General features: G+C 39.3%; 1 pseudogene; it reads left to right on the top strand.

The window, feature by feature from the left end:
- LOC109849255 overlaps window positions 1665-10614 on the top strand; it is a 13516-nt pseudogene continuing 4566 nt past the window's right edge.

Genomic DNA, 10614 nt, shown 5'->3' with positions numbered 1-10614 from the left:
AATCATTTACAAATATACATTCAATGTCCTAATTAGTAAATAAGAATTAAATATATAAAATATAGAAATGAATCATAATAAACTAAGCTATATATAACATATATATTTTATTTGCACTCACATGGTCATATTGAAAATACATAGAGACATTTTAGTGTTAGCCAAAAAAAATTTTATATCCTCCTATCTTTTTTAAAGCGTACACTTCAAAAGAAAACCGTTTTATGAAGCACAAAGTGCACACTTCGATTATGCTCTACGGGATGAGGCGTAAACTTCTAGAGATAAATAACTTTACTTTTGAGTTTTGAAACGTTTACCCTTTAAAAAGTTATGAAACGAGTTTCAAAAAAGATTTTTCAAACATTATATTGATGGTGTACCCATAATTAACATAACTTTACATTTATAAAATTGGTTTAATGAGCTTATTGACCAAAAAGGATGACTCATATTCTATTTGGAATCTACAACTCCATAGATAGGAGGGACTTTAGCTAGGCCGCTGATTTTAAAGTCCATGAACCTAATATGAGGATGGCATATGTTCAAAGATACGAATTTTCAGTTATTTGCAAATATGCACGTTATTCAATACAATTTGATTCACTCCTTAGTTTGGTCCAAGTAACTTGTTACTGAAGGAAAACGTTCATGAGTCATGAGACCTTTTCCTCGTTGATTCTATATTTGGAAACCGATTAAAAAAAACACGCCTGATGATCTAAGATGAGAAATCTTTTCAGACTAGAGAAACGTTAGAAGTTCTAGATGAGCGGATCAATCTTCAACGAAATTTGGGAGGAAAAAAAAAATGCAAAAACGGTAAAATCCTACAAACAACTATCTGTTGAAAAATATTTACCTTGTTTTATTATAATTTCAAAGGAAAAACACTAGTGATAACTCGATTACAAAGTCAAAAACTCATTTTGAACAGAAGTATGAGGATCATTGACAAGAGCCGTGGTTATTACATCATACACTCTAAATTAATCTTTTACTACAAGAGACAAAAGTGTGTGTCTTTTGATGACTCGTCAATTTCAATAGCAATATTACATGAAGGATCACCCACTTTTCCCTCCCTCGTAATACAACTGTAAGACAGCGTTGAAACAAAAGTTTACCATGAATCCACCACATTTAAAAAATAAGGTGATGAGCTTGGTGGGTATTTTAACTCAATGAGACAGAATTGTAGGCATCATTTAGCAACAGATTAATGAGGGGCTAATGAGACTTAACCATTTCTTAATCCGTTAAACATAAAAAATTCATACGGAGGTTAAAGTGAGTTAACCCCCTCAAAACGAGGGCTGTATTAATACTTCTATATAGAAGGAATAAGAGCTAACTCTTTTATTTGTAAAGAAAATAGTAAAAATATTTATTATTTCCAAACACTAAGAATGATGGGAAGGACTAAAATAAAACTTATCTAAGGACTTAATAATTTAGTCATATGATAATCGAATGGGTTAATCCTCTTAAACCGTTTTCCTTAACGCTTTCGCCGACGGGCCCGCAGCCGCAGGGTAATAAATTAGCAAATATTTAGATTTAGAGGACATATTTGTAAATATTATCTGATTCGGGGGATGATCATCATCTGATCTCCCATCAAAAACAGTAGGCGGAAATTCCAGCAGATTCTGCTCGCTCTCTCTCTCTCTCTCTCTCTCTCTCTCTCTCCCCCTCCCTCCGCCCGCCCTATAAATAAACCCCTTCTTTTTTCGGCTCCCTTTGGAAATCACTGAAGGGGAGGAGCCAGAGAAGCACGTTTCTCCCCCTAAATTCGAAAAAAAATAAAAAAGATAAAAATTTATCTGTTTTTGTTCTCGAATGGGATTTAATGAGGGAACTAGCGAAGGGAAGGAGAGGATTGGTGTCAGCTTAGGGTTTCGGAGCTTGATGAGGAGGAAGCGGGTAGATTCTGATGGAGCTGGGGCAGAGAGCGGCCATCACAAGCTCGCCAAAGAATTATCAACTCTTCAGCTCATTGCGTTAGGTATTATCGTGAAAATTTGATTTTGATTTTCTATGAAAGGTATTATCTTTGTGTTGAAAAGGGTTTCTTTGAGCTTTTTTAGGTATTCAATGTGTTCAGTTTGATGGGAAGATGACCAAAATGTGATGATAATATGTAAATTTCTATTTTTTTTCCATAGATTCTTATGATAAATTAATGGCAGGATGACTCTAGCTGCATCACCTTCAGAATCCATTAGAAACCTTTTTCTGTCTAAATGATTTCCTAGGAAGTTTGATATCGAGCCAGGACTTTTGCATCCCTTTTTCCGGGTGAATCTGTTTTCACAGTTGTATAAACTGATTGAGAATGATAATTAACAATGTCGCCATAACTAAGAACTGTGAACAAATTACTGGTAACAGAGATAATGCTCATTCTGTGAACTGTAAAACAAAGTATTATTATCGAACTATTTCATCCAGCAACAAAAATTTTCATCTTCTGACCCTTTTCTTAGAGGGGATTGTTGGGGATTCGAAACAATCAATCGAACCATTGCCCTTCCGGACATTGTGTTGAAAGTAGGAAAGTAGAAAAAAATTCACCACAAATAAAGATCAAAACTTGCAGAAATAGTAAATGAGACGAACACACGGATTTAACGAGGCTCGGCAACGTGCCTATGTCCTCGGGAGCCACATCACACAATTCCTTTATTAATTAAAGAAGAATTACAAGCTCTCAAACTAGGGTTTATCTCTCTGAGATTCTCTCTTTCTACAGTAAAAAAAGGCTCTTTTTTTGTCTTTTTAACCCTAAAAACGTTTAAGGTATATATAGAGTCCTGATAGAAACAGAATCCAAAGCTGTTTAGAAAACAGGCTGACTGCGTCGCGGTCGACCGTGACGGTCGACTGTGCAGGTATCGCGGTCGACCGCACACCAGTCGCGATCGATCGTATCAGACGACAGAGAAAAATCCTACAGGGTCTGCGCGGTCGACCGTCGCGGTCGACCGCCTTCAGTTCCAGGCTCTTCTCAGCTTCTGTGCACGTTCGCGGTTGACCGCCGAAGACTCGCGGTCAACCGTGGATCACAGGCAGTTTTTCTTCCTTGTTTTGATTCCAGCTTAGGCTTCGACTTTGGGTCTATACTTTAGACTAACAATCTCCCACTTGGAGACCAAAGTGCCTTCAGTGAATTCACTCGAACTCTCCCCTTCTTCGCATGTATCTTCTCCTCCCCGAAAAATTCTTTCTTCAATCAATAATATCCCGAAGATCTCGCCGATCTTCATAGTGTGGCTCCGCCTTCGATCTTCTCCTCGTGAAGGCCAACTGAAGTTGCGCACAACTCATGTTTCTCAATGGTGACTGTCTTTGTTAACATGTCAGATTTTGACTATCCAAAATCTTCATTAAGTGTAACTTTCCGTCTTCAACTAGCGAGCGTATAAAATGGTATTTGACGTCGATGTGCTTCGTTCTGGCATGATATATTGGATTCTTGGCAAGATGTATAGCGCTCTGGCTGTCACAATAAAGAACTCTCTCTTACTTCAAATCCAACTCTTCCAAGCACCCGTTCAACCAGATTATTTTCTTGCTTGCTTCTGTCACCGTGACGTACTCAGCCTCGGTTGTGGATAAAATCACAATCTTTTGCAGACGTGAGACCCAACTCACTGCTGTCGACGCTAAGGTATAGACATACCTCGTGGTGCTTCGTCTCGTATCATGATCACCGACGAAGTCTGCATCCACGTATCCCTACAGCACCAACTCCTTCCTCCTAAAACATAGTGGTTTATTTGTTCCTCTCAAGTATCGTAATATCCACTTCACGGCCTCCCAATGCTGCTTTCCTGGATTGCTAGCAAACCTGCTCATAACTCCCACTGTATGGGTGATGTCCGACCTCGTGCAAATCATCGCGTACATGAGACTCCCAATGACCGAAGAATTTGACTCCCTGTTCATATGCTTTCTATCTGCATCTATCTTAGGCGATTGCTCCTCAAATAGTTTGAACTGACTTCTAAGAGGTATGCTAACAACTTTAGCATTCTGCATATTGAAACTCTGAAGTACCTTCTCAATATATTCAGCTTGACTCAATCTTAATGTCCCTTCAGCTTCATCCCTGCTGATTCGCATCCTTAGAATCTGTTTTGCTGCATCCAGAACCTTCATTACAAATTCCTTTGCTAGCTGTTTCTTCAAACTGTTTATATCTTCTAAACATGGTCATGTTACCAATATGTCATCAACATATAATAACAAGATAACGAAGCTGGACTCGAACCTTTTGAAATAACAGTAATGATCTGAATTGCATCTTCTGTAGCCATTGTTTTGCATGAAATTATCAAACTTCTTGTACCACTGTCTCGGAGCCTGTTTCAAATCATATAAGCTCTTCTTGAGCTTGCACATCATCTCTTCCTTTCCTTCTTTAATGAAGCCAACAAGCTGCTTCATGTAGATTTCTTTATCCAAGTCACCATGAAGAAAGACAATCTTCACATCTAACTGCTCAAGAAAGAGGTCTTCTGCAGCTACCAAACTCAACATCACTCTAATGGTTGTGAGCTTCACAACAGGAAAAAATATCTCCGTGTAGTCCACTCCTTGCCGCTGTTGAAACCCCTCACTACTAATCTGACATTGAATCTCTTGCTTCCATCACTCTCTTGCTTGACCTGGTAGACCCATTTGTTATGTAAGGCCTTCTTCTGTGTAGGTAGTTGTGCTAACTCTCATGTCTCATTAGTGAGTAGAGAATCCATCTCCTCCTGCATCGTATGCTCCCACTGCTGAGATTCATTCACTTGCATAGCTTCTTCATAGCACTCCGGTTCACCGCTATCTGTCAACAATAAGTAATCAAGAGATAAAAGATATTTAAGATTTGGTTTGGGTATCCTGGATGACCTCCTAAGCTTCACGTCCTGGGTAGTTTCTTCTGCACCGAGAGCTTTCTCCATTCTCTGATCAGAACAAACATCATCACCCTTATCTGGAAGTTCTTCTATATCCATGTACTCAGATCCATCTGTATCTGAAATGCTACTCCCACTGCTTTGGCTATCCTTAGCATTTTCCTTGTTCTTGTACATCACCTCCTCATTGAATATCACGTCCCCGTTTCTGATGATCTTCCTATTCTTCTCATCCCAAAGACGATACCCGAACTCATCAATGCCGTATCCAATGAATGTGCACTTCTGTGACTTAGCTTCCAACTTGTCTCTGACATGGTCACTGGTATGAACATAAGTCACGCAACTAAATACCCACAAGTGTGAGAGATTTATCTTCTTATCGTTCCAAACCTCCTCTGAAGTCCTAAAATCTAATGGAACTGATAGCCCGTGATTAATAAGGTAAGCTATCGTATGCATCGTATCCGTCCAAAATATCTTAGGCAGACCTATATGTAATCGCATGCTCCTGGCACGCTCTGTTAAGGTCCTGTTCATCCTCTCTGCAATGCCGTTTTGTTGCGGCGTCCCTGGAATAGTCCTCTCTAAACGAATACCATTCGTAGCACAGAACCTCTTGAACTCCTCCAGCTCGTATTCTTCACAATTGTCTGATCTCAGATATTTTATCTTCAGATCTGTCTCGTTCTCCACCATTGCCTTCCACTTCTTGAAGACTCCAAACACCTCTGACTTGTACTTCATGAAGTAGACTCATACCTTCCTCGAGTGATCGTCGATGAAGGTGACATAATATCTCGAACCGTCAAAAGAAGATATACTGGCTGGACCCCATATATCTTTATGTATCAACTCTAGTTTCCAAGCCTTAGGTGGCCTTCCACCCTTCTGAAAACTAAACATCTTCTGCTTCTCAAAGATGCAGTCTTCACAAACTGACTTTCATAGAGTCGATCTCGGTTAGCTTTCCCTGTGAATGTAAAATCTTCATCCTCTTTTTGCTCATGTGCCCTAGCCTGTTGTGTCACAGATTTATACTCTCTTTGCCAGCTGCAATTGTGAGGGTGTCACTCGCATGTAAGGTGAGATAGAGAGTTCCTAGTTTATTGTCTTGAGCAACTATCATCGTATCGTTCGAGATTTTTCACGAATCCCCTGTGAATATCAAAACATAGCCTTCTGCTCCAAGCTGTCCCACCGAAACAAGATTCCTCTTCAGCTTCGGCACGTGTCTAACGTTCTTCAAGGTCCATTTAAAGCCCTTCATTTGAATCTGCACTTCACCCTTTTCAACAATATTACAGGGCTCGTTATTCTCAAAATACACTTTCCCAAAGTCTTCTGCTACATAATTCTGGAGAAGCTTATTGTTAGCAGTGGCGTGGAAAGAGGCTCATGAATCAATGATCCAAGAATTCGAGTCGCTATCCATAGCAAGGATCAATGCATTCTACACGATATGAGCCTCCTGCTCACCCGTATCCTTCTTTGGACTCTTGCAGACTGAGGACATATGGCTCTCTTGGTCGCAGTTCCAACACTTCCCTTTGATAGGCCTAACCTTCGAGTTTGATCTCTTCTTCACTGATTTCGACCGATTCCTGTTCTGAATTCCTTTCTTCTGGTTTCTGCCTCTCTGCTTGAAGTTTAGGGCTGAACCCGAACCTTCTGATTCGGATAATTTTCTTCTAACTTCCTCGGATAGAATCATGCTAACCACCTCACTCAGCTTTAACTTTTCCTTTCCCGCTGAATTGCTGATTGTCGTCACACAACCTGTCCAACTATCCGACAACTGCGATAGTAGTAGAAGGGCCTGCACTTCGTCATCGAACGTGATGTCTACGGAGATAAGCTGATCAACAATTGCGTTGAACTCGCTGATGTGCATCGTGAAGGACCATCATTTTGTCATCTTGAGGTTGAAAAGAGTCTTGACGAGATGCACATTGTTTGCTGCCGACGGTTGCTCATACATCTTTGCGAGCGCTTCTATAAGCCCCACCGTCGTCTTCTCCTTCAATATGTTGTGGGCTACTGATTTGACGAGCGATAAACGGATTTGCCCTAGAGCCTTCCTATCTAGTAACTCTCAATCACCATCTGACTCTTTTTTTTTGTCCATTATCCTTGCCCATCAACGGGAGATACAAGTCATTCTGGTACAGATAATCCTTCATCTGCGATTTCCAGTAGGCGAAGTCTGAACCGTCAAACTTCTCGATCTTAGATTTGATTTCCTCTGCCATGACTTTCACACAAATTGCTGAACGAAGCTCTGATACCAGTTGTTGGGGATTCGAAACAATCAATCGAACCCTTACTCTTCCGGACCTTGTGTTGAAAATAGGAAAGTAGGAAAAAATTCAACACAAATAAAGATCAAAACTTATAGAAATATTAAAGGACACGAACACACGGATTTAACGAGGTTAGACAACGTACCTACGTCCTCGGGAGGCACACCACACAATTCCTTTATTAATTGAAGAAGAATTACAAGCTCTCAAACTAGGGTTTTATCTCTCTGAGATTCTCTCTCTTTCTACAGTAAAAAAATGCTCTTTTTTGTGTCTTTTTAACCCTAAAAACGTTTAAGGTATATATAGAGTCCTGATAGAAACAGAATCCAAAACTGTTTAGGAAACAGGCTGACTGCGTCGCGGTCGACCGTTGCGCGGTCGACCGCACACCAGTCGCGATCGACCGTATCAGACGACAGAGACAAAAAATCCTACAGGGTCCGCGTGGTCGACCGCCTTAAGTTCCAGGCTCTTCTCAGCTTCTGTGCACGTTCGCGGTCGACCGCCGAAGACTTGCGGTCAACCGTGGATCAATCGGGGTAGTTTTTCTTCCTTGTTTTGATTCCAGCTCCGGCTTCGACTTTGGGTCTACACTTTAGACTAACAAGGATTGCATTAAGGAGCCTAGATCTTTGATTGCAGAAATGATGACAATATAATTTTGATTCCACCTTTTAAGACTACTTCTTATTGTAAAGTTTATATACGTCGATAAAAATTCTGATGCCAAGTGGTTAGGAAACTTCTTTTTTAATTCCTAATACGAGGGCGCCAAATTTGTCTGGTACTAGTTATTTCTTGTCCTGCCCCGTAGCTGACTGCTAGAAATAATAAATGGCATCCTTAAAACTGCAAGCAATATGAAATTGATATATTGTAATGCTAAACAATACCCTTCTGAGTATCTATTCTTCCTGTAATCAGCTTTACCATTTCTCACTAGTATAAAAGGTTAAGATAACAACCTGAATTGTCTGAACTCTGTGGTTTGCAAAAATTACTCTCACAAGTTTGGTTCTTTCTCTGATGGAGTAAGAAATGTTCATGATTTCCCTGTGGGATTAGGTTAACTAATTAACTAGATATAAGGATTAGGTTAACTAATTAACTAGATATAAGTGGAGTACGGATCCATGGATGAATTAGGTTTATCTGCAGACATCTCCAAAGTTTCCCTGTTTTGTATGATAGCTATAGGATAATCTTTCTAGTCCTTGTTGGTGCTACCAAAGCTAAACTACATCCTTTTAAATCAAGGTAACTGAGCACCATCTTGATTATGTTGTACAAGTGCATCCATTGGTGCTATGACGTGCTGCAGACTAGAACGTGGCCAGAAATACAGTACAAGCAAATTGGCTCACAATATGGACATCATGCAATCATTCCTTCTTATATTTGCATTTTTTTACTGATTTGTTTAAGTGTTTTCCATTAAGACCTATTTATCTTTTCTGGTTGATGTCCTATTGATCTTAATTTTCATGGAAATTTTCTTGTCTATTCTTAGCCCTTAGATTTGATAGTTGTTGTCAAGTTTTATTGTTTCTAACCTAGTGAAGGAATTTTTTTTCTGTTTTGTTGTTGTTGTTGTTGATTTATAGTTTAGGCTCTAACATGATATTTCTATTACTTTGCTCAGGTGTTGGTTCCACAATAGGTGCTGGAGTCTATGTCCTGGTTGGAACGGTTGCTAGAGAACATTCAGGACCTGCTCTGACAATTTCATTTCTAATAGCTGGAATAGCTGCTGCACTTTCAGCGTTTTGTTATGCTGAGCTTGCTGGTCGTTGCCCTTCTGCAGGAAGTGCCTATCATTATTCGTATATTTGTGTAGGAGAAGGGTAAGTATCTGAAACTTTTATCAATTAACCTTATTTCTCTCTGATGCTGGTTATCATGTTTTTTTTTTAAATTCATTTTGCATGATAAATTGAGATCGATGATTAGTAATACCACTAAAAATAGTATTTGACAGTTATCATGTTTTTTTAATTCATTTTGCATGATAAATTGAGATCGATGATTAGTAACTATTATTCAAAGACATACTGATAACTAGAAATATGATACTCAGGGTTGTCAATTAAAATAGTATTTGACACAAGAAGTCATTTCTATCTCCTCCAGTGTTGCTTGGTTGATTGGTTGGGCCCTAATTTTGGAATATACAATTGGTGGATCCGCTGTTGCACGAGGACTAACCCCAAACTTGGTATGTAGACTTCATTACTAAGCTTCCATGCGCCCTTCACCTTTCTGTTTATGACTTATCTGTGTAAGTGAGCTATTCATAAGCTTTTAGGTTGTTAGAATTCACTTTCAATATTATATTGGAAGGGGTTGTCTTACTCAATGGTGATAAATGTCTAATCTTCTTTGTTGAGGAAAAAGAAACCCTCATAAGTCCTAAAAAAAAACCTGCTACACCTTCTTTTTGAAGTTATATACTTACAGCTGGCTTATGTCAGAAAGTTTTGTGATGTTTTATTTATGGGCAAATAGCTGTAATCATTTCTCCTACATCAATATATATTGTTATGGAATCTTTTGCCTTGTATAACTATCTCAGGCTTTGGTTTTTGGAGGACAAGACGGTTTGCCTTCTTTCCTAGCACGTGCTCAAATTCCTGGTCTTGGTATTGTTGTTGATCCATGCGCTGCAATTCTAGTATTCATAGTTACAGGGCTACTATGTGTGGGAATAAAGGAGGTAGTGATGCTTCTTCATTCAAAATTTTATATTTTATTATTGCTTTTGATACCATTGTTGTTCATGATTGCTAAGTTACTTCATTAATCTATCCCTGCAGAGTTCATTTGTACAAGCTGTTGTCACGGTTTTAAATGTCTGTGTTATGTTATTTGTCATTATATGTGGTGCATATGTTGGCTTTAAGACTGGATGGGCGGGCTATAGCGTTGCTGAGGGGTAACAGAAGCTCAAGTCTTAGTTCTCCTGCTCCCACTTTTTAGCATGGATACTGGCTGAAATTTTGTTCTTTACTTTCAGATACTTCCCTTACGGAATTAATGGAATGCTTGCTGGATCAGCAACGGTCTTCTTTGCTTACATTGGTTTTGATGTAGTTGCTAGCACAGCTGAGGAGGTAAGACGTTGGTCGAATCTGTGGAACTCATGTCTATATTTCGTGTAAAATTAATCCCCCCCCTTTCTCTCTCAAAAAAAGAGTGAGACTCATAGAAGACTCTTCTGAACTTGCCTCTCTTAAGTTCCAGGACTGATGACAGGTACGTAGGCTGTTATGTGCTCCGGATGTGTTCAACTTTTGGACAATTTTACCCGTCTACTAAATATAACTTCTAACTGGCCAAGGAGTTCGGTATAATTTTGAAAGTTTGTTCGTTCTTTTTTGGGGTGTAGGGTGGGT

This window comes from Asparagus officinalis, chromosome 7 (assembly GCF_001876935.1).
Source record: "Asparagus officinalis chromosome 7, Aspof.V1, whole genome shotgun sequence".
Classification (NCBI taxonomy): Eukaryota; Viridiplantae; Streptophyta; class Magnoliopsida; order Asparagales; family Asparagaceae; genus Asparagus; species Asparagus officinalis.
This window is presented reverse-complemented; position numbering and strand designations above follow the sequence as displayed.